The following is a 22773-nucleotide window of genomic DNA, read 5'->3' as shown; positions in this document are numbered from 1 at the left end:
ATTATTTAATAAATATATCACACCTGCAGCAACATGTCCCCACAAGAATAATGTTTTTTTGAACTTTCAATTCAAGCTCAAAGATCCCCTGAAATCTTTCTATGAACTTCTGGGGGTCCATGGACCCCTGGTTAAGAAGCCCTGCTCTATGGCATACCACCATTGCACCTTATCCAGGTGCCTACATTGTAGGTCAAACTTTAGCATGGACCCCTTTATGCAGGTATAAAAGCCTCTTCTGGGGCCAAACACAGCTCAGCAGGATGGAAAGCCCTAACCTCTAGCCCACCAGCTGAGTGGGGTTAGGGTTCCTTCTACTCATTAGCTAAAGCCTAATTCACCACGCAGACCGACCCTCTCTCCCAGTTTTCCTGTAATCCTCTCCAAATAAAACAATTAGGTTTGTTTGGCATGACTATCTTTCTTAAGTGTGGACTGGTTCCTAGGCATCGCCTTTTCTTTCTAAATGTTCTCAACCATCAAATCTAGATTTTCAGCCCGGATCAATTATAAATCCACCAAATGGTCTGTACCAGTGGTTCCCAACCTTTGCTGCACTTTAGAATCACCTGGGAGTTTTCACACATCACAGTGCCCAGGCTGCATCCATGCCAATTAAATCAGAATGTCTGGGGGTAGATGCCAGCATCAGTACTTTTTACAAATCCCCCCAGCTGACAGTAATATGCAGCAAAGCTTAGGAACCACTAATCTACACCATTTTAATCTTCATTCTCCAGTAGTATAGTATGGAAATTACTTTTGAGAGTAGTGACAGTCTAGTGATCTATATTTTCTGGAAGTCAAATTGTTGGGGTTTTTTTTATTCCAAGACATTTATCTTCTTTTTTATTATTTTCCAGATAATAACCAAAGCTAACACTCATTAATAACTATGCACCAGGCTTTGGTAGACATTTCATGAAGGGTACATTGGGTTATATCTCATTTAATCTTATTATTCCAATCTCACAGAAGAGAAAATTGAGTCAGCGAGATTATAAGCACATCTGCAAATATGTGTACTGAGATGTAATCCACCAGGCACAAGAGACTGAAATAAGTTGAAAATGGTTAAATGCTCCCATGTCATCTTTCCCCCTACCTTTGGTTTTAATGTGACCCAATTACATTTTCCCTTCACACAACCCTTATCTGTTTGCTCTTTGTTTTCACTCTTTTTCTGTTTTTTGTGTGTTTTGTTTTCTTTAGGAGGCACTGGAAAGCAAGCCCAGGACCTCTCATGTGGAAGGCAGGTACTCTACTCCTTGAGCCACATCCACTCCCTGCTCCTTCGTTTTTGCTTGTTGTCTGCTTGTTGTATGTTTTGTTTTCTTTAGGAGGCACCCGGAACCAAGCCCAGTTGAACTACATCCACTGCCCCAATTACATTTAAACCCATTTTGGTTTTGAAAATTGCTCTTTGAAAGACAAGTTCAACTAGGTAAGTTTGGTGAGATTCTGAAATGCAGTGACAAACAATGAAACGTCCTTCCCTTCCTGCCTCTTCAGGACAGGAGACAGGCGTCTCCACAAGATGGCAGGAACAAAGGATGCACTGCCCCAGAGAGAAGGCACAGTGCCCTACACATCAGGGCATTATGGCATCATAGGTGGGAAGGACGGGGCAAGGCACTGGAGTCGATTCCGGGGGGTATAAAAAGTGAGATTGGGGGAAATAAGGAAGTCAGTTTATGGTCGTGATTCCATGGGAAGCAGGTAGGTAGCAGGAGCTCAGGTGGAGCCTGGGAGCTGCAGCAAGGCATGGAGAAATGAAAGGAGAAAAGGTGAGGATGACGACAAAGGGAATTCAGGGACACCGGGCAGGACTCAGAGTCCCACTTCAAAGAGAATATCCAAGGGCAAATTGTTATCTTTCTAGACAATCATGACTGCCATATCCGAGGGCAAATTGTTCTCTTTCTAGACAATCATGACTGCCCAAGCAGAACCAGAACCTGCCAGGAAGGCGGCTAAAAATGGGGCTGGAGACCTTTAAAACCTGGTCTAATCTAAGCTTCCATTATGCAAATGAAAGCACTTAACCTGCCCACAATAGCAGGACTAAATATGGAAGGGGATTAAATAATTACATAAACAACTCAGTCCAGTGTTCTTGCCACCATCGGGAGAGTCACCAAGTTCTAGGTGTAGCCTGCCACTAACCACTATGACTTTCTATACATGAGCGTACCTCAGGGGAAGTTCTGTCGAAGAGAGACACCATTCACTCTAGGAGGGCGCTCACGAAGATCGAAAGAGGCAAGGCATGTAGAGAGACTGGGACAAGTACTACGGCCCAGAGTCCTAGACAAACGTAGGACTATTGTGTGCAGTGGTCACCACGGTGCGCTGCTCCCTGCGGAACGAGGCACTGGTTTCCCCAGCTGCCCAGAGAACGAGCTGCTTAGAGGTCACAACTGTGCCCCTATTGGGAACAGCCCTTGGCCAAAGGGAGCAGTGTCAGTCAAGAGTATGTCCCCTCCCTGGGGACAGGCCCCATCCAATAACTAGTCCATGAGAAGATGCAAAAGATCTGCCCCTTGGCCTCAATTTGGGATAATACTGCAAGGGCCATCCAAGCTCCAGAATTTTTTGTGCAACTGGCTGAGGACTATCGCGGCTGCATCAAAGCTCAACATCTCCCTCTGCCCAGTCCCGACTCCATCACTGCTTTACAAGTGTTGCTCCCAAGGGCAATTTCCAAGAAACCTCTTGCCTGTAAATCTGTCATGGGTTTTTTCTTTTCCGGAGTCTTTTTCCAACCTAAGACATATATTCATTACACCAAGGAATGCAGGTGAGCAGCGAGGAGGCAGGGCATGTTGTTAAGTTTAAGGAAAAGGTCCCATTTCAGGCTCAGGAACTCAGGGGCCCTGAGGCAGGCAGATGCTCCTGCTTTGGCTTCCACTCCCACGCCCACTTCAGGATGCGAGGAGAGACTCCGCCCCCTCTTTGCAGGGGTAAGCGACCTTTCCTTAATCCTGGATTAAGGTCTTAAAGAGGGAAGCCTGCTTGCTGGATGCCCCAGTTAAGATGCTGACACGTTGTACTCGAGGACAGATCTTCAGGCTCTCTGCCACATGATGGTCCCCTCCACCTCACTCCACCCCATGGCAGTATCGATACAAAACACAGTTTCCCATTTTAACCACTCTCAGGTATACAATTCAGGGGCCTTCATCACATTCATAATGTGCTATATCATCACCACCATCCATGAATGGAATTTTTCCAAAACTCCAAACAGAGATTCCAGACCTATTGAGAAATAACTCCTGGGAAGCAGACTTGGCCCAATGGATAGGGCGTCTGCCTACCACATGGGAGGTCCGCGGTTCAAACCCCGGGCCTCCGTGACCTGTGTGGAGCTGGCCCATGCGCAGCGCTGATGGCACATGGAGTGCCGTGCCACACAGGGGTGTCCCCCACGTAGGGGAGCCCCAAGTGCAAGGAGTGCACCCCGTAAGGAGAGCCACCCAGTGCAAAAGAAAGTGCAGCCTGTCCAAGAATGGCGCTGCATACACAGAGAGCTGACACAACAAGATGATGCAACAAAAAGAAACACAGATTACCAGTGCCACTGATAAGGATGGAAGTAGTCACAGAAGAACACACAGCGAATGGACACAGAGAGCAGACAACTGGGGTGGGGGGGAGAGAAATAAATAAAAAATTAGAAAATAAAAAATAAAAAAAAGAAATAACTCCTTATATTTTTTAATGTAGTATTTTTTGTGATCTATGTATCTTCTAAAAAAAAGACAATTATAAGAGAAAATTTGCTATAAAATAACAATAACTCCTTTGAGAGACACCATATCTGCAGCAGCCTTTGGGCGCTGGGAAAGGGGAAGAGTGGGTGAACCAGGCCCCAGGGGCAGGGGCACTGCTGGGGGGCTGGCGGTGGCGGGGTCAGCAGCCCGCATCAGCCATCCCGAAAAAAAAGCAAGGAAGAGAATCACCAAAAGCAGGGAAAAGTGGAAAAAGTTTGAGAGAAGGACCAGACACAGTAGGATCAGAGTGCTACTGTTTTAAGAGCAGGAGCTGCAGAGCTTGAAATTACCCCTGAAAAATTCTGGAATGTTGGGCCCTGCACCACCTCCTCATAAGGAAACCAGAGGCAGCAGGGTATACAGAGCATGCCACTTGGCAGATCACTGTGTAAATTATTTTGCAGGAATACAAACTGAGGCCCTTCAGTTCATGAGAACTTTGAATTGACCCATACTCTGTGATGTGAGCTTTTTTCTCCTTAGTTTTCGTCTTACTTCTTCACTTCTAGTTCTACCCACTTACCAAATATGATTGACTCATGCAGGTGAATTCAACCATCACTGCACAGTTTAAAAAAAAAAAGAAACAGCCTTTCATTGTCCCCTCCCACTCCTACCCAGCCCCTGGTAAGCTGAAATCTACTTTCTGCCCCTATGAATTTGCATATTCCAGGGGTTTCATAGGAGTGGAGTCCTATTTGTCCTTCTGAGTCTCCCCAAGTCCGCTCTTCTTCCTTTAACCTGCAGGGAACCTGCCAGCCCCTGCACTGGGAGTTGGTGAGGGAGGAAGGGGAAGCACATGGGTAGGGGGGAGTGGCATGGGAGGAAAGGGAGTGGGGTGTGGGAAGACCACAATGGGCTAGGAAGAGTCCCGACCAAAGAAATGGCCCTGTCCCCGTTTGGGGGCTCTTGGCATGTACCAGAGAGGCCGCTGTTGCCTCCTGGCCCCGTTCCACCCGCCCACGGGTCTCAGGGGGCTGGTCGGTGGGGCCAGGACAGAAAACCCAGGCAGAGCACAAAGCAACAGTGCAAATTTTCAAGCATCCTAACCCAGCATGAAATTGTAACGGCCCTGATTGGCCACAGCACACGTGCATGCCCCTCTTTAATTCAGACTGGACTCTCCAGAGGCTACCTGGAAGGGCTCTTATGCAGTGACTGAGAAAACTTCCACGATTCCTCTTTCTAGGGATGGGAGAAGGGGGTGGCACAGAGGCCTGGACTTCCGAAGGTGCGGTCTAGGGCCTGCCTCTCTGCAGCTGTACCCAGCGCTTGGCGGGCGGGGGGGGGGGGCGGCTGACGCGGCTTGGACGTCTATACGGCGGAGATGATCACATCCGGTGACATCTTGACCCAGTGGCCGTTTTCCCCGTGCACGTCCAGCCACGGCAGCTGGTCTGCCCAGTCACCCTGGGCGGTTCCAAAAAAGACCCCTCCTAGGTAGGGACGCAGTGTGTACACGTCTTGAGGCTGATTCGCCTAATGGCAGAGTACTGGCAAGCAGCAATCCAAAACTCCCTTTGTAAGACCGCATCTGCCTTCGTGGGTATTAGGCACCTAGGTGACACCGGTGTGTGACCTTGAACATGTCCACCCCCCTCTGGGCCTCAGTTTCCACCTCTGAGAAGGGGCTGGGCTAGATGACCCCCTGGGTCATTTCCTGTTCTCAAAGTCCACGATTAACCCCACACTGTTCACAACTGTGAATAAGCAGCAAGAAAGACAAGCTCTGCGGCCACAGAAAGGACGGCAGACAAGGTAGCAGTCCTGACCTCAACAAGCAGGGCCCGTGGCCCTGGCCTTGAGCTGCTGAGCGCTGCCCTCCTTCGCCTTTCTCTCCCCTGCCCAAATCCCTGCCTCCTGCTGACTGCCTCTCCTCTTCCCACCCCTGCATCTCGTGTCTCCAGAGAAGAGGGAGGACACCAGCAGGGGCTGGACGGGGCCTTCTCTTTCCAGACTCTAAGCCAGGACCTTTAGAAGGTTTTGGCCTGGCCTGCCTCTTCCAGTCGAAGCCTCATGGGGGCTGGAAGGGAACAGGGCGGGAGCCCGTTGGGGACGCAACACAGAATGACAGCCCCACACCCTCCACTCCAATCCCTCCTCGCATCATCACTAATAAGGTGCTAATCAAAAACAAATTCCCTCCCCACAGGCCAAGCCTACTGATCATTCAGCAATGCCTCCAGCAACCCAGACTTTGGAACCTGCCGGATGTAGAGGATGTTATAGAATAATTCTGGAACCCTTAGGGCAAGGACCTTTGTTCGGCAAAGTCTGGGAGTCTGGTCACCAGAGGGCAAAAACCAGAAAGGTCAGAATGGATCTCAACTATCAGGTGGCTGTGAGAACAGCTGAAGTCCACTTGGGCCTCATCAACAGAAGAGAGTGAGAGGAGGCGATGACCGGACCACAAACAACGCTGGTTAGGAGCTTACCTGGAACGCAGCATCCAGCTGTAAGTACCACACTTTAGAGGTGGCTAAATAAGACAGTGTGGGTCTGGAAAGCATGCCCACTGCAAAACTTTAAAGGAATGAGGGATGTTTGGACTAAAGGAGGGATATCTTAAAGTAAATAGGTTATCAACCATTTGAGTTTGAGAAAGAGAAGAGAGAAAACCAAAGGAGAGAGGAGGTTTATTTTTGTGTTTCTCCAGAGGGAAGTTAACAGATGGCATAACTTAGTTTGAAACAATTGGGAATTTTCTAAAAATTTAGACAGCCAAACGCCAGAGAAAGCTAGCTGTAGGCGGCGAGCTCCTAGCCACGAGGCCAGTGTCACATCCCCACGTCCAGGCTGATCTGAACGAACCTCTACAAATCTTCCAAATCTAACACATCATCTGTTGCTGAACAAAGCCCAGGAGGGGAAGACACACTGTGAGGCTCCTACATAGGAATTAGCCCAGGAATTCCTACATAGGAATTGGATTTTTATACTGAAAACTCCTGGGATCTCCACCTGCTTCTACACTATAGTTCCTTCTCCTCCACATTAAGATTTAAGATCCTCCCTCTTTTGTTAGGGGCCAGAAATACACCCACAGACTCCAAAATCTCCAAAGTGGAAAGGCTTTTTGATCTCACCCAGCCCAGCTGCCACCCAGAGCAGCGATCGCTTATGCAGTTTCCCCTAAAGAAAAGGTAATAAGCGTAGGAAAGGAGAAGAACCCAAGGGATCGTTTCCATTAGCCTCCAAAACAGTGAATCAATATTCATAACTAACAGGGCATTAGTCACATCCTTCCCCAAGCAGGTTGGCAAAACTTTGTTTCTCAACAAGGTAACCCACCACCACCACCACCAAGAACAGCAATGCTCCTGTGAAGCTTCCTGGGAATCCTGTAAACTATGTTCACGTGGGAGTGAGTGGATGCTAGGGAGCCTCTGCCCACTGCTGGATTTGCTGTGTATGCTGACATTTGTAATCAAGATGGAAAATATCCATGTGACGTGCCCTGGAGAACTGGCTTGTTTTCTAAATAAGTTGGCACTTGACTCACTCAAATCCTGGTATCAAGATCTATGCAATACCATTCCCTGGTACGTGGCACTAGAATTCTCTATCTGCGCCTTTTGTCCAGGCTTGATTATTTCCCAGAACATCCCGGGGGCAGGTAGAAACCAGACAGCTCAGTCCTGCCAGGCTCCAAAAGACTGGATGGAGATCTACACCATCTCTGGATGTCTCTCTCCCAGTCGTCTCCAACCTAATGCCAAGTTCATAGCAGCTGGACAAGAGCTGACTGCTGAGCAATGAATGCAAAGAGAAATTAGAGAGCACGGGAAGAAAAAGAAGCCTTCTACTGGGTACTAAACACGGGAAAATTTAGTCCAACAGGATAATTTTCAGAAAAGTAAGGGTTGAGCAAAACCAAGAAGTTATAATAAAAACTTGGATGCATGCTGAACCGTAGTGCTCATTTTGGCATAACGGTGCCTCTGAGAATACCACGCACTGGCACTCTTGGTTGCACCCACCCCAACCCCACAGAAACACTTCTGTGTGTCCAGGAAGACTGTGCAGGGGGTTAAATTTAACTCAGGGGATCGAGCCGGGTGTGGGTAGCAATTATAATACCTTGTATTTATGCCTATTTCTGGCCTGCAGCTTGTTTTCTCTCCCTTCAATTCCCTCTGAAGCAGTCGGAAGGCCTTAGAGATGTGGCTCCTGCTCCTTCCTCCGACAGTCCCTGTAATGTTCACACCACCACATCGCCCAGGGGTGGAAGTCAGGCTGGGACTGTTCTCACTCCATAGGCCAAGAAATAAACGGCAGGGCCACCCACTCAGAGCAAGTCACTAAGACTCACCTGAGGAGTGGGCCCAGGCCCAACACAAAGAACAGCTGGTCCTTTGCTAAAGCATCTCAGACTTCCCCGCCCAAAGCCACAGAGTCAGGAGACTGCACCACCAAAAGATTATTCAAACAGTGCTTTCACACATGAAGATTTCAAGAAAATGTATATCATGCTATCACCATGCCAGTTCTATTCTAAGAATTTTATTAATATCAACTTTTTAATCCTCCTAACAATCCTACTCAGTAGGTACTATCCTTATCTTTATTTTCATAAGTGAGAAAATGGAGGCACAGTGAGCTTGACAGACTCACCCAAGACCGCAGATATGCTTAGCTGGTGGGGCCAGGATTCCACCCCAGTGGGCTGGCTCCAGGGTACCTGCTCTTCAACATTAAAGAGAAGCTGCTTCGCTCAAAACCAGGGGCCCAGCTCAGAGATTCTGATTCCGCAGGTCCCCGCGTGAGTCTAGGACCAGCCAGAGCTGGGAATTATTCATCATATTGGTGGTTCTTAAACTATGGTCTGGGAAGTGAATTTGGCTCAATGGAGAGGGCGTCTGCCTACCACATGGAGGTCCAGGGTTCAAACCCAAGGTCTCCTGACCCGTGTGGAGCTGGCCCATGTGCAGTGCTGATGTGTGCAAGGAGTGCCGTGCCATGCAGAGGTGTCCCCTGCATAGGGGAGCCCCACGCTCAAGCAGTGCGCCCCTTAAGGAGAGCTGCCCCACACGAAAAAAGTGCAGCCTGCCCAGGAGTGGCGTTGCACACACGGAGAGCTGATGCAGCAATATGACGCAACAAAAAGAGACACAGATTCCCGGTGCCGCTGACAAGAATCCAAGCACATGCAGAAGAACACACGCAGAGAACGGACACGGGGGCGGGGGGAAGGGGAGAGAAGTAAATAAAATAAATAAATAAATAAATCTTTTTGAAAAATAATAATAAACTATGGTGTTCTTGCTGAAACTCAGATTCCTGGGCCCCAGAGGTCTGGCGTTGGAACCAAAAAACTGCACCTTCCACAAGCACCTGAGGTGGTCCATGAAAGGCACTTAGAGGAAACGCCACTCATCTCATGGGGCAACTCCCTGCGGCCTGCAGCGGCCAGTCATTCTCCTGCTGGAGTGGCTGCCCGGGGCAGGGGGAGCTGAGAGCTGTGTGAGGGCCACTCTGTGCTTTAACCTCAGTGGCAAGGCTGCCTTGAGACGGTGGGGGCAGGGGGTTGACCCGAGAGAGCTCACCGTCCCTCCACACTTGACATGCTGCGCGGAAGAGGGGGACACGCGGTCAGTAACGGGAACAGAAAGAAAGACTGGGCGGTCTGGGCCCCCATCTCCCCTTGCCAGAACAATGGCCTCTTCAAATCCCTGGCATCTGAACTGGCAGAGGGCCACCAGGGGAAAAAAAGAGTTCCCTGTCCCTTTAAGGACGCCCTCTCTCCACAAAGGTCAGAAATGCCAGCGAAGCCTGCCCAGCGGCTGCCTTTTTGCCACTTTGGTGCCCCGGAGCCTCTGGGCCCTGGGCCAAGGCTCCTCCTTCGAGCTGGTTCTCTGGGCACCTGCTGTCTCCTAAAGAAGGCAGAGCACCCGGGTGGCACCTGCCCCTGCAGGCCAGGCTCAGGAACCGCTGAGTGGAAGGGCTCACGTGCTCATTTGCTTCTCAAAAAACACCCTCCCAGGGTGGGTTAGCAGAGAGGCAGGGTGTGGAGGGCATAAAGAGTGTGGGAAGGAGGAGGAGCAGGGGACAAAAAGAAAATGGGACAAGAAATGGGTGCTCCAGGAGAAACAGGAGACTTGAACCAGAAGAGCCAAGGCTGAGCAATGACTGACGGAAAAAAATCACAGAGGAGGGAGTGGAGTGGAAAGGAGTCCAGGAGGAAAAGGTGGGTGGAGGGCACAGCAGGAAATGCAGGGCAGTGGTTGGGGCAAGGGCTTTTAGCCTACAGGCTGGGTTCAAATCCTACCATTCGTGTGCCTTGGGGCCCCTTTCCTAACTTCACTGGGCCTCAGTTTCTCTATAAACGGGGCAGACATGGAACAGCAGATAAATATCAGAAATGAATAATGTCTATGATTAGGGTACTGGTCACCCCATGTGGGTCTCGGAGGCAGCACAGATGGTGGCCTCCAGAGGCCTGAATCCCAGGCGACACCCCTAGCTCCATGTGCCATGAGGGAAAGGGCCATTCACTAGAAAACTCCATGGTTCATATTAGTATGTATCGATAAAATTGATTTATTAAATAAATTTTAAAAAGAAAAGAAAACTCCACGGCCTGGCGCAAATTATCATTCTCATGGAAAAAGCAGGGGCTGGCAGGTTTTTTTCTATAAGGGGCCAAATGGTAAACAGTTTGGGCTTTGCAGACCAAAATCTCTGCAATCATACCTGCATAAACTTAAGGATGCAAAAGCAGCCACAGACAATATATAAATGGGAAATTGTGACTGTATTCCAACAAAACCTTATTTACAAAAACAGGTGGCTAAAATACATATATGGGATTTAGTTTTATGAGATGTGAATATCATCAAGCTTCTTTCTGTATTTAAAAAAAAAAAAAAGCGGCAGGCTAAACTTGGCCCACGGGTCATAGTTTTCTGACCCATGAAATAAAGGACGGCATGAATGGGGGGAAATGGTGAATCCTGATAGGAGATGGAATAAAAAATCTGGAGGCAGAGTCCTATTATTTCCTTACTCTTGTATCTTGGGCTGTGAGTACTTACCCCAAATACTTGGCTTCCAGAGGAAGTTTTTGGCTAACACCAGTCAACAGGCACTGACTCCTCGATGCTGGTTTCTTAAGCACCTGTGTCTGGAGTTTTCTCCATCTCTCTCTGCACCTCAAACTTTCTCAGATAATCCATGCATGTCTTTGCTCCTTTGTTGACCCATTTAAATAGGAGAGTGCCGACCGTGTGCCAGGTATATTTTGCCGAAGAACACTTCTCCTCAGCCTCAAGTGGAGCAGGAGGGTTGGGACGAGGCAGATACAAGTAGGGTTCTCTCATAAGGTCCCTCTCTGCGGTATTTATTTCCTGCTCCCAGGTGTCTGTCTACCCAGGAGCTCAAGTACTGCAAAAACAACTTTCTCAACTGTACTAACAACTTTTATAACGGCAATTTCTAAATGGCACTCCAAGCAGGAAGAACAAGAAAGGCTGAGAATGAGGAAACAGTGAGATCCAAAGCAAAGGAGATGGGAAAGGAAGCAAAAATAATAATAATTATTATTTTAAATAAGGGCAGAAGCACAAAACTGCTGTCTGAATATGGGGCTACAAAGCCCTGACCAAGGAAGCAGATGTGGCTCAAGCAGTTGGGCTCCCTTCTACCATATGGGAAGTCCAGGGTTCGATGCCCATGGCCTCCTGGTGAAGGCAAGTTGGCCTGGTGGTGAGCTGGCCCACGCAAAGAGCTGGCCTGCGTGGACTGCTGGTACAGCAAGATGATGCAACAAAAAGAGACACAGAGGAGAGACAATGAGACGCAGTAGACCAAGGAGCTGAGGTAGCACAAGAGAATCAGATCACCTCTCTCCCACTCCGGAAGGTCCCAAGATTGGTTTCTGGAGCTGCCTAATGAGAATACAAGCAGACACAGAAGAACACACAGCGAATGGACACAGAGAGCAGACAATGGGGTGGGGGTTGGGGGTGGGGACAAGTAAATAAATATATCTTTTAAAAAAAAAAGCCCTGACCAGCAGAGGCTTCCCATCTCTAGAGGCTTTTGTAACTTCACTGGCCCCTTGCAGGGACAGTCAATCCTGCCCCAGAGTTCTGACGACTCCTTCGCTCTGCAGAGAATGGCTACAGTCTCAGCTTTCCTTCGAAGAGATTTCCCTAATAAACTCCCAGAGCACACTTGAACTCTCCAGCATCCTTGGGAATTTTCCAGTACAGCTCAGACTTGCTTATGTATCTTAATTGAATATGCCTTATTCATGGTCTGTGAGAGCCTCAGGACTGTGCCCTAACTCTTAGACTGTCACCTGCTCAAATTCGCATCATGGACCTCCCTTCTTTCTACATTTCCTCCACAGGACCTGTAGCTGGCAAGGGCTCTCTCTCCCCCTTTGCCTGGCCAAGGCCGAGCTTCAAGAGAGGAGTTGCCGCTACCCTACAATATCCTCAGTGACCTGCTCTCCTGTTCATGCAACCATTTGTTCGTGCATTCAACAAAACATGTGGAGCGTTTGTATGCCAAGCAGCATGCTGTAGATCATTATATATTTCATTTACAAACTCACTTAATTTTCAAACCAACCCTACTACGGAGATCAGTAGTATTAACACGCAGCTGGTACACAATACCAGAGGTGATTTTGGAAAGCCTTATTGAAAATGGGGGTGGCGGATGGGAAGAGGCCATCACACTCCGGAAAAAGTCCTCATTTGCCTCAGCGTTCTGGGAAAATGCACCTTGTCTGTCATAATGCCTTCTCATCCCAACACTGAAAATTTAGTCACTCAAGTTATGGAAAAGTAGATAAAATTTTATATCACACTGGACCGATGCAGTCACGGAAGGACTCAAAGTATAAGTGAATGGGTATACACTCAGGGGTGGGGGGAACTTTCTGTGGATAATACCAAACACAGAAACCATAAAGGCAAAGCATGATTGACCCGATCACATTAAAAACAAACTTCCGTGCACCAAAAATCAGCCTGAAGTTAAAAGATCAAAGGAACTCTGGGGGGGAAAATACTTGCAATATGTATGACTAAGGTTAGTATCCTTATTATAGCAAAGAGTTCTGAGCAATGAGAAAGACAAACACCTCTACAGGAAAGTGGGCAAAGGACTAAAAAGGCAATTTGCAGAAGAAATATAAATGGCTAGTAAGGAAATTAAAGGCATGTCATCGATGATCAAAGAAATGCAAATTAATGCAACTCTGAGATACCATTTTTGCCATATCAGATTGGCACAGACTGAAAAGAACAATAGCACCAAGGCAAGCAAGGACAAGGGGAGGAAACCAGTGCCCTCATAACTTGCCGGTAGGTGTGTACATTAGAAAAAATCTTTCCAAAAGACAATTTGGCAATATGGATCAAAAGCCTCTAGCTATCAAAAAAAAGTCTTTGACCCAGAAATCTGGCTTCTAAGTTTTTATCTGAAGATTGTTAGTGATGACATAAAAATAAGAAATAAGCTAAATGTCAAAAACAAAGATTAGACCAAAACACAGTGTATACTTGACAATTCTAACTTTAACAGTAATTATAGAAATCAAAATGTATTGATATAGATCCATGTATTTTCAAAATGAAATTTTTTAAAGAAAAAAATGAAAGTAAATTTATTGATATAGAGATATTAATTAAAGCATTTCAGAACAGTATATAGAATGAGTTATAAATTTTATCTTTCCATGTATAATATCATAGAAAAAATAGTTATTAAGACATAAACCAAAATGTCAATAATAATTATCTCTGAGTGGTGGTACTATGGCTAATTTTTCTTTTGACTCTTCATATTTTCTAATTTTCTACAATGACCATAAAGTAACTTGTGTTTCAAAAACTAACAAACAAAAAAACAAATATTCCAAGTAACACTACTGATAATTTTATCTTCAAAAAGTCCCTTAATTTTGATTTTCAAAGAAGAAAGATACGAAAGAACTTTGCAAAGTTCCAAAACTTCAATCTTCCAGCAAATATCTTTGTAGCACCAACTATGTGTACAGCCCTGCAGAAGGTACAATGAGAAAATAAAACAAAATTTAGGATGACTTCCTACCTTTAGAGATCTAATGTGTTATAAAAGACAGAGTGGTCTTTAATACAAGACAATAAAATAAAGGGAATCAAAGCAAAGTGCTTAGGGAATGGAAAAGACCTATTTCCTACTTGAGGATGAGATAGATCTAGGAAGATTTCTTCAAGATGATACTGAAGCTAATTTCTAAAGGATGAATGGGATTTCCTCGGGCAGAGAAAATGGAATAAAAGGGAAAGATTTGAATGATATAAAAAGGTGCACGACATGCTCTGAGAATGATGGGTGTAGCACAGAGGCTGGGATGACAGAGTTTACAGAAGGAGTCAGTAGATAATGAGGCTGAAGCCAGATTGGAGAAGGCCTTGAACAGCATGCCAAAGTGTCCGCTGTATTTTTGTAGGCAAAAATTCTGTTTTTGAAGGCGGGATCTAACCTGTATGACTGTGAGAAAAACAGACCTGAAAATTGAAAGAGATCAGTCGGGTGGCCACTGCAATAGGCCAAGCAAGCTTAGGAGGCTATGAATTAAAGCAGTGGCCGTAGTTACCGGAAATGGACGAGAACAAATCAAAGAGACACTGCAGAGACAGACCTGACCAGGTGGGGAATGAGGAAGAACAAATCGAAAACGGCATGCTGGTTTCCTATGTGAATGACTGGGAGTGCAGGATGAGCAGAGAAAGTTGGATGGGAGACTATTATCAATTTGTTTTTCTTGCAGTGAGTTTGAGAAGCTTAGCCCATTCCCAGAAAATCAGGAGCAGAGAGAGGGGTGCAGATCTGGGCCCCTGGTAATGGTGGCTAAGGGTACTTTGCCTGGTGGTAACAATTATTAATACACTTAGCACTAACAACCAGCTCAAAAGTGGTCCTTACTTGGATCTAGAAATAGATCTAGGACAGTTGAGCCAAGGGAAGAAGCGAAGACTGAAACAAGCAAGAAAAACTAATTCTGTCGCTGCATACACCATACTCTGCATTTAACAGAGTTGAGCCCTTACTGCTCCAAGAACGGGATTTTTATTTTAAAAAAAAAAAAAAAGAGTACTATCATGGCTGCTATAAACGTAATGGTTTACACAAAGATGCTCCAACAGCAGAACGACAGTGCCTAGCTCCTGTTACCAGTGGACCTCACAGGGGTACAAATTCATTTTGATTGTTGATATCAAAGAACATGAAATAGAATCTCTTGGTTAATGAGATCCATGGGTGACAAAGAAAAACAAAAATCATCTGAACATGCTAGAGTTTATAGATGCAAAACAAATAAAAAGGTACATTTTAGACCAAAAAAAGACAGTGCAGGAAGAATAATGTACGAATAGCAAAGCAGATCACCTTTAGAAGCCTGCTGGTCACAGTTCCCCAAATTTGCATCCTGAGGTTTGTCAAGTTAAGCCTCTGAAAAACAAAGAGGTTTTGCATGTCATTTCATAATACCTCCGGATATCAACTATGACCATTCCATAGGGATAAAAAGTTGAGGTCGCCGCAGGGAGGCTATTATGAAAGGATAAGGCTTCCAGTCTCAGGAGAAAAAGATCTTAAGTGAAAGACAAATCTATTTACACTACAGCAGGAGAGGCATCTGAGTCCCTCCAGTGGAATTTTCCTCTAATTTGCAGCATTGGGGAGACCCTAACTGAAAAGGGTGATCCAGTACTGGCTCCCCACCCCACCCCAGCAGGCATCCCTCTAGGGCAGGGCTCCTTAACCTTTTTTGCCCCATGGGCCCCTCTGCCAGTCAGGTGAAAACCACAGACCCTGTACTAAGTCCACACTATACTGGATATTATTTAATAAATACATCACCTCCACATCAACACATCCCCAAAAGAATAATGCTTTTTTGAATTTCAATTCAAGCTCACTGACCCCTGGTTAAGAGTCCCTGCTCTACGGCAAGGACCTGACCTGGCTCTTACCTTTATAGTCCCACAGCCTAGCCAGTGGGTGCTCAGGAAACCAATGAATACAGGAATCAGAGAGGCTAGGAAGAATCCTGCAGTAACCTGGGAAGAATAGGTCATCTACTCCCAAGATCCTTGCCCTAAAGTTCCCTGAGGTTGGAAGATCACATCTGCTGCCCTAACCTCAGGGATCAGCCTAGAGATGAGCGCACTGGTGCCCTGGCTCAAGGTCACAGACCCAGGGACAGACCAAGTCTCCAGTTGAGTGATCAGGTGACCTACCTGGGTGGGACAGGAAAGGGAAAAGATCCCATGATGAGCCCAAAACATCTGATTAGCGAGGCTGTTAACTTGATCGGAAGGGTCAAACTGATAAGTGGTCTGGCAGCAGACGCGGGAAGCTACTACAGGAAAGATAAGGGTGAGTTCTCTGTGTCTAGGTGGGACTTGAGAAACAATAGTGGCTTTTAAGTCTGGAGGGCAAGGACTATAACCACATTTACTTTGTTCAATGCCAAACATAGAAGATTTTAATTGGGACTAACAAGTACTTGGTGAGAGCAGGGTGCCAGGCCTGACCAGTTACGAGATGGGTATGATCAGCCCCATTTTACAGACAGCAAGGCTTGGGGAAAGTACCCTGCCCATACTCATCCAACTGCATCTGTCCACGGCCATCTGCCCCAGTGTCAGCACAAAGAGGCACCAGCTGGAAGGGAGGCAGAGAAGCATCATCTACCTCTTCTGGGTGGGAGAATCCCAAGCCCACTCTCAAGAACCCAGAGTATGCTCAGTTCCCCAGATTTGCATTTTCTGGGGTTTGTCTTCCTAACCTTTGAATTCTTATATAAATCTTAAAAATAAACTCTGAACAGCTTCAAACAAGCAGGTCATGTTCTAATGCTTAATCGGAGAGTGAAGAGACAATGTCTAATTATTCCTTTTTAAACTAGACCGATACATTACATGAACTCTCTGTGTGGACACTGGGGGAAGCAAATCCTAGCACCCAGAAAGGTTACTCCAGCTCTTCTGCCAACCTCTTCTGAATGGCTACTAAGTTTAAAGGTCCAGATTTCTACCAAATAAGCACTCTTTTCACACTTCATCCTTACTGTCATTTCTAAAGCTACCTTTCATAAATATTCCCAAGCCGTGCACTGCCTCCATTTCTCCTACCTGCAGAGCTGCTTTGCATTTCCAAGCCCATGGGTGGGTCCTTCTGAGCCTGAGGGCCTCTCCAGCTGAGTCCTGCAAACCCAAGGGCCTCCTCACCTAGAGACTGCTAGTAAGCCGGTTTTACCGCTTCAATTTCTACCCCAGCATCCCACATACTTCTCTGTTCTGATCAGGCTTCTCAGTACTCTCCTTTCCACTCAGCTCTGTTTCGGTTTCTGTGGCCCAGTTCCGGTTCCCTCCCCACCTGGGAGACCCCCACTCCTTCTGAAAATCTCATGCCTATCCTTCAAGGATCAACCCACCTCCCACCCACTCCATCTAGCCCTTCTCGATTTATTTTGCCTGGTACTATTTTCTCCCACTCTCTGTTTCTGCAACATCTTTGGCATTTATAATTTGTATCTTAAAGTGCTGTCTTCATAAATTATCCTAGAACGGTTCTCTTAACTTTCCTAGAGTATCAGTCTCTTCTTTTCTCATGAGTAAAAACCTGTCTTCCATTTGCTTGCTAATTATTGTGGTTAACCTCTAGTATTTTCTAGCTGTATGACCTTGGGCAGATTTCTTAACCTCTCTGTGCCTTAATTTACTCATCTGGAAAATCTATATAATTATAATATATATAGCTCAAGAAACTGCTGTGAGCTAATATACTTTAAAAATTGTAATTGTATATAAGCTATTAAGTATTAGCCATTATTATTAATTTCCTTATTAGCAATCCTATTACTATTACAGTGCCTAGGACAGGATTGCTAGTTGAGAGATCCACTAAGAACTTACCACTGTACTTGCAAAGTACAGGTACCCCCATTTGCCTAAATTAGGGAGCAGTCAACTTTCTATAAAAGGCAGATAATAAATATTGTAAAACTTTGGGGGCCATATGGCTCTGTCAGAACTACTCAACTCTGTCACTGGAGCACAAAAGCAGTCATAGACAATTCATGAACAAAGGCTCATGGCTGTGTTCCAATAAAACTTTATTTACATGAAGGTGGCAGGTCAGATTTGGCCCACTGGCTGTAGCTTGCCAACCCCTAGCCTAAATGAATTAATTTACTTATTTTTTTTTTCCAATAGATATTCATTGAGTACCTACTGTGTGCCAAGTAACTGACCATACAAGGATAAATAAGGGAACTAATGTCCTTTAAGGGGCTTATGGTGTTAGTGGAATAAACAATATGATGTTGTTGCTATAAAAGGGTAAGGCAAGCAATTTAGACATGGAGAAATGAGGCTGAGGAGACAGGCTAAGGCACACTTTCTCAGGAAGGGGTCAAATAAATATTTTGGGTTTGCAGGTTATACCATTTCTATCACAACTATCCAACTCTGCTGTTGTAGTGTGAAAGCAACTATAGACAACTGACAAACAAATGAATGTAGCTGTGTTCTCATAAAACTTTATTCATGGACACTGAAGCCTGAATGTCACATGGTTTTCACATATCATAAAATATTATTCTTCCTTTGATTTTTTTCCCACAACTATGAAAAAATGTAAAAAACATAAAACGTTCTTACCTTGTGAAACATATGGAAACAGAGGGCAGGCTAGATCTGGCCTACTGGCTCCATGTGCCCATCCCTGGTCTAAAGTCACATAAGGTGCTCCATGATATCATAAATTAAGGCCTTTATTCTACAAGGAGGAAGGCACTGACAGACTTTTAAGAAGGGGAGTGAACCATCAAGCAGCTGGGAGGACATGACTGGTACTCACCAAAATGTCCAGTTCACTTCAACTCCTCCCATTTGGAAGCCTACAACTCCCAGCTTTCCTGCGGTGAAGCAGCCAGATACTTAATGACACTGCACCACTTCCAAGGAGAAGCCTTTAAGAGCCAGGCTCTCCTGCCCCTGTGGGGATTATGAGAAGGTGCTGCAAGGCAGTACAGCCTGGATCACTGAGTTACCACATGGAGGATGGTTTCCCTGGAGAATTTTTCAGAACCTCAGTGGTTCTGGAAACTTATGATTAATTAAGTAACTGAGTTTGAGGGTGCAGGCAGGGCAGGGGATGTTACCATGCCATCACCGAGCCTATCCAGTTTAATTCACCATCTTTCTGCAAATATATAAACCAAAGATTAGCATTAAGGATAAATCAAGATAAAAACCATCTGGCACTATCTAGTTTATCCTATCTCTTCACCTTAACAATTCATTTAGGGAACAAAACACACCTAATCCACACCCTTCTTGGCAATTCAGCGAAAGATCAGAAATGTTCTTCTCTTCTACAAGCTCTTTCATTGGAAACTCTAAACAACTCTTCGAGGAATAAAATTCTGTGACATTAAGTCTCAAATGGTCAGGACAAAGGGTTCCTAACAATCTCTGCCATCAAGAAGCTGACATTCTAATATATTAAATCCGTTTCTTCTTAAAGTCCTGATGACAGGGACAACAAAAACAAAACAAAGCAACGAGTGTTTATTGCTGCTTATTTCAAGCCAGGTATTGTTTCCAAAGTAGAAACTGGACAAGTAGGGGAAAGGGTTTTCCTTTTATGAAATCTGTAGAGCAGAAGATTTGAAGATCCTTGCACTGAGCTGCTCAGCTCACTCAGGCATTTATATGCTTAAATGACCAGCACTCAATGCCCTGGGTTTACTGGAGCACGGCAAAACCCAGATTCCCATCCCACCAAGTAATAAAGTAAATCTCACACTGTTAGGAAGAGGGCTGCCTGCCAGAGGATATTTGTGAATGAATATTTAATATTTTCAAATGAAGGTTTATTTTTCAGTGTCTCCTGCTGGCTAAAGGACAATCCACACTGCCAGTGACCTGCTCTATCAGGACCCTGGCTTTTTTCTAAACCATTAGTAAAAAGAAAGCTGGGAGATCCATGAATCCTAATCCCACTTTCAAAACCACCACCTCCCAAGGCAAAAAGAAGTCACCTGCCACCCCCACACGGCAGGTCCAAAGGTGGCTGCAAGCTTCTGATTCAGGAGTCCTCGCCCCAGAATCTCAGGCCGCTGAGTGACCCCCAGCCCTCTGTCCAATTCACCTTCCGCTAAACATTTCAACAGCTGGAAGCCTGGCTCTCAAGGAGGTGGGCAGAAGCTGTATCCAGGGCTTCCTCTTCGTCCAGAGTAAACCTGTCGCAGAAAAGAACGCCCAAGGATGGACACATGTTCTGATCTTTACCCTCTGGAGAAAGAAATTCTAAGCTTCTTCCTTCTGGCAATTTAAACCCCTCCTGCTACAACCTAAGCTACTGCTTCTCTCTTCGATCTCAACCAGGGCTGAAGAAGGAGCAGAGCTTCATTCCTTAATAGAATAGAACAGAGCGCTGGACAACAGACCTTAGGTATCAGATAAAATATGCCTGATCATTCACTGCTGCGAAATATGGGGGAGCCCTAAAAATGAATACTAGCCAGTCGCCTGGTAAGAACGTAAGCGAGCAGGTTCTTGTACACGGCGCTCATCTTCCTAAATAAATAGTGCAAAAGCACCACGTTGCTGGCTCACCCACCCAAGCACAGAGAGAAACTCAAAAGTTCTCTCCTCTGTAGACTCAGATCTCATCACAGAAAAGCCCCCCACCCCCACTATGTCTCAAGAACCACACGCTCAACTCTATTTTTCTGCAGAATCAGATCTTCCTGCACACTTTCCTGTAGGTCTGTGGGGACAGGATCTAACCATATCCAGGCAGATATTAAAGAGAGAGTTCCCATTTTTGTAAAATTGTATTTGGCTGAAGAAGGGTCCTGGGAGCAAGAATTAAGACAGATGCCACTCACGCCTGCCAAGTCCTGTGCAGACCACAATCATCTGTAGAGGCAGCTGCCCCATGAACTAGGAGGCCTGCTAAGAATTGGAGGATGTGGGGGCACTACCGAAAGTAGGAACATCTTTCCTAAGCACCACCAGAAAAAAGAAAACAACCATTAGAAGCTCAAGAGGACTGGTGAATTGTTCTTTTAAAAATGTTTATTTTGTGGTGTCTTCATAGGGTGGAATATTATGCAGCTGTAAGAAGAAACGAAGTCGTAAATCATATGACAACATGGATGACCCTGGAGGACATTATCCAGACACAAAAGGGCAAAGACGGTATGACTGCATTCCTACGAACCAAAAAAACTGTGTAACATATTGTATGATTCAAAAAAAATTTTTATACATACGATACATTTCACTGAGAAATGTATGTTTTTAGTCAACTGTTTTCTTTTTAAATTGTTGTTTATATTTTTAATTATTAAATGTGCAAAATAAAGTTTAAAAAAAAAAAAGTTTATTTGGCTTCCCAAGTGCTACATGACCTGAACGGCTCAGCTCTGACCACAACCCTGTCTGCCGGGTGGGCCTCCTCCATCAGCCACCTCCACCGCTGCCCTTATCTTGTGCACCAAGTTAGAAAAAGACGGAACCATCTTTTGCGGCAGTCTCGAGCCCCTGCCCTAAAGTGGGGGAGGCTGAAATGGGAAGAAGATTTCTGTCTCGCAGTCTGGCCAGTGGCAAGTACTGACACACATCATGAGCCTCGTCATCGAGAAGGACCTGCTGTGCTAAGCACACAAGTCCATGGGGTGCAGGATCAGGACTTTGCAAAGCACGACTTCTGCATTCCTAAAGCCACCCAGCCTTCCAGACCCCCGCTCAAGGACCGCTTGCTCCTTGAAGCCCCTCTGCTACCCCGGCTGAAATGCATTTCCCACCCCCTGTGAATCTCTAAAGTATCTGCTGCTCCTTGCGCTCGTCTGTCCCTTAGCATTTACCGGATTGTTTTGTAGGTTTTGGGTATGTGTGAGCACATGGGCCCACGTCTGTGCGCGTATCTTATTCCATCTGTGGGACTATCAGTCTCTAGAAAGTCAAGGCAATGTCTTTTTACATTTTTTTAAAATTCGCACAATGCTGAGGCACAAAGCTGTGAAAAGAATAAATACTTGGCCAGCATTTGTAGAACGAAGGGATGGATGAATAAATGGCAGAGCGACCCTGACCCTGCTCTCCGGGAAAGTACGCCCACCACAGACACACCTTGCTGTTGCTGTGACAGTACCGGCCTGGAAATTATGGTCAAGTCGTGGGGGTCTGAATTCTGCCTCTTTCCCTAATAAACTGCACGAATTTAGTGAAAACACTACCACTCTGTTCCTCAGTTTCCCTTGCTCTAAGATGGTGATGCCAGCTGCTTCACAGGGTTATATAAGGATCAGATGAGATCATGCATTTCCATACTCTTTTAAAAGTCGAATTCATTAACTGAGTGAACAGAAGTACAGAGACAGCAGAGCAGGAAAAAAAGCAAATATATATAGTACGGTATCATGTACAAGCACAAGTGCATTATAGAAAAGCAGCCAAGGGCAGGTGAGCTGCTGGAGAGAACTCACATCCAAAATCTGATTCCTATCTGTATGCGATCATGCAGGTAACTCTGTGTTTCCCCATCTGTAAAATGGGGCTTTTAATCATCATCCTGTAGTTACTATGGTGCCCAATGCCTAGCAAGTGCTCGACTGTTGGCTGCCATTATTCTTACTTTTATCAGCATCACCATCCTTTATTATCCCCCCAACACATTGCAGGTATTCTAGAAATGTTTCCAGAGATGATTCAAACATTAGAAAGTTAATTAAGCCCTCCCCTTCCATATGCACGCAGGGCTTTCCAGAACAAGGCAGCCAATATATTCAGTCATCCTGCTTCTACCAAACCTATGAGGAGGGTGGGGGGCAGCCTGACATACCATACCACCAAGGCGAGCCGCCTGTCAATCCAAAACATCTACAACGCAACTGTGGGGCTCGGGCCCAGGGCCAGAACAGGCCAATATGTCTGTACAGCGTGAATCAGTGAACCACAGGATCTAAGCGTATCCA

At 45.8% G+C, this 22773-nt stretch overlaps 1 protein-coding gene across 8 annotated transcripts in view; it reads right to left on the bottom strand.

Moving 5' to 3' along the window:
- GRAMD1B (GRAM domain containing 1B) overlaps positions 1 to 22773 on the bottom strand; it is a 200836-nt gene that overhangs the window by 92042 nt on the left and 86021 nt on the right. For 2 of the 8 annotated variants that reach the window (XM_071212387.1, XM_058289426.2), the window contains exon 2: positions 15165 to 15227. The exons of the other annotated variants lie outside the window; for them this stretch is intronic. The gene's annotated coding sequence lies outside the window, so the exon portion shown is untranslated. The remainder of the gene's footprint in view (positions 1 to 15164; positions 15228 to 22773) is intronic. 8 annotated transcript variants of the gene reach the window in all.

This window comes from Dasypus novemcinctus, chromosome 27 (genome assembly GCF_030445035.2).
Source record: "Dasypus novemcinctus isolate mDasNov1 chromosome 27, mDasNov1.1.hap2, whole genome shotgun sequence".
NCBI classification, from domain to species: domain Eukaryota; kingdom Metazoa; phylum Chordata; class Mammalia; order Cingulata; family Dasypodidae; genus Dasypus; species Dasypus novemcinctus.
Note: the sequence above shows the minus strand (reverse complement) of the source record. Positions and strands in the feature narration are given on the sequence as shown.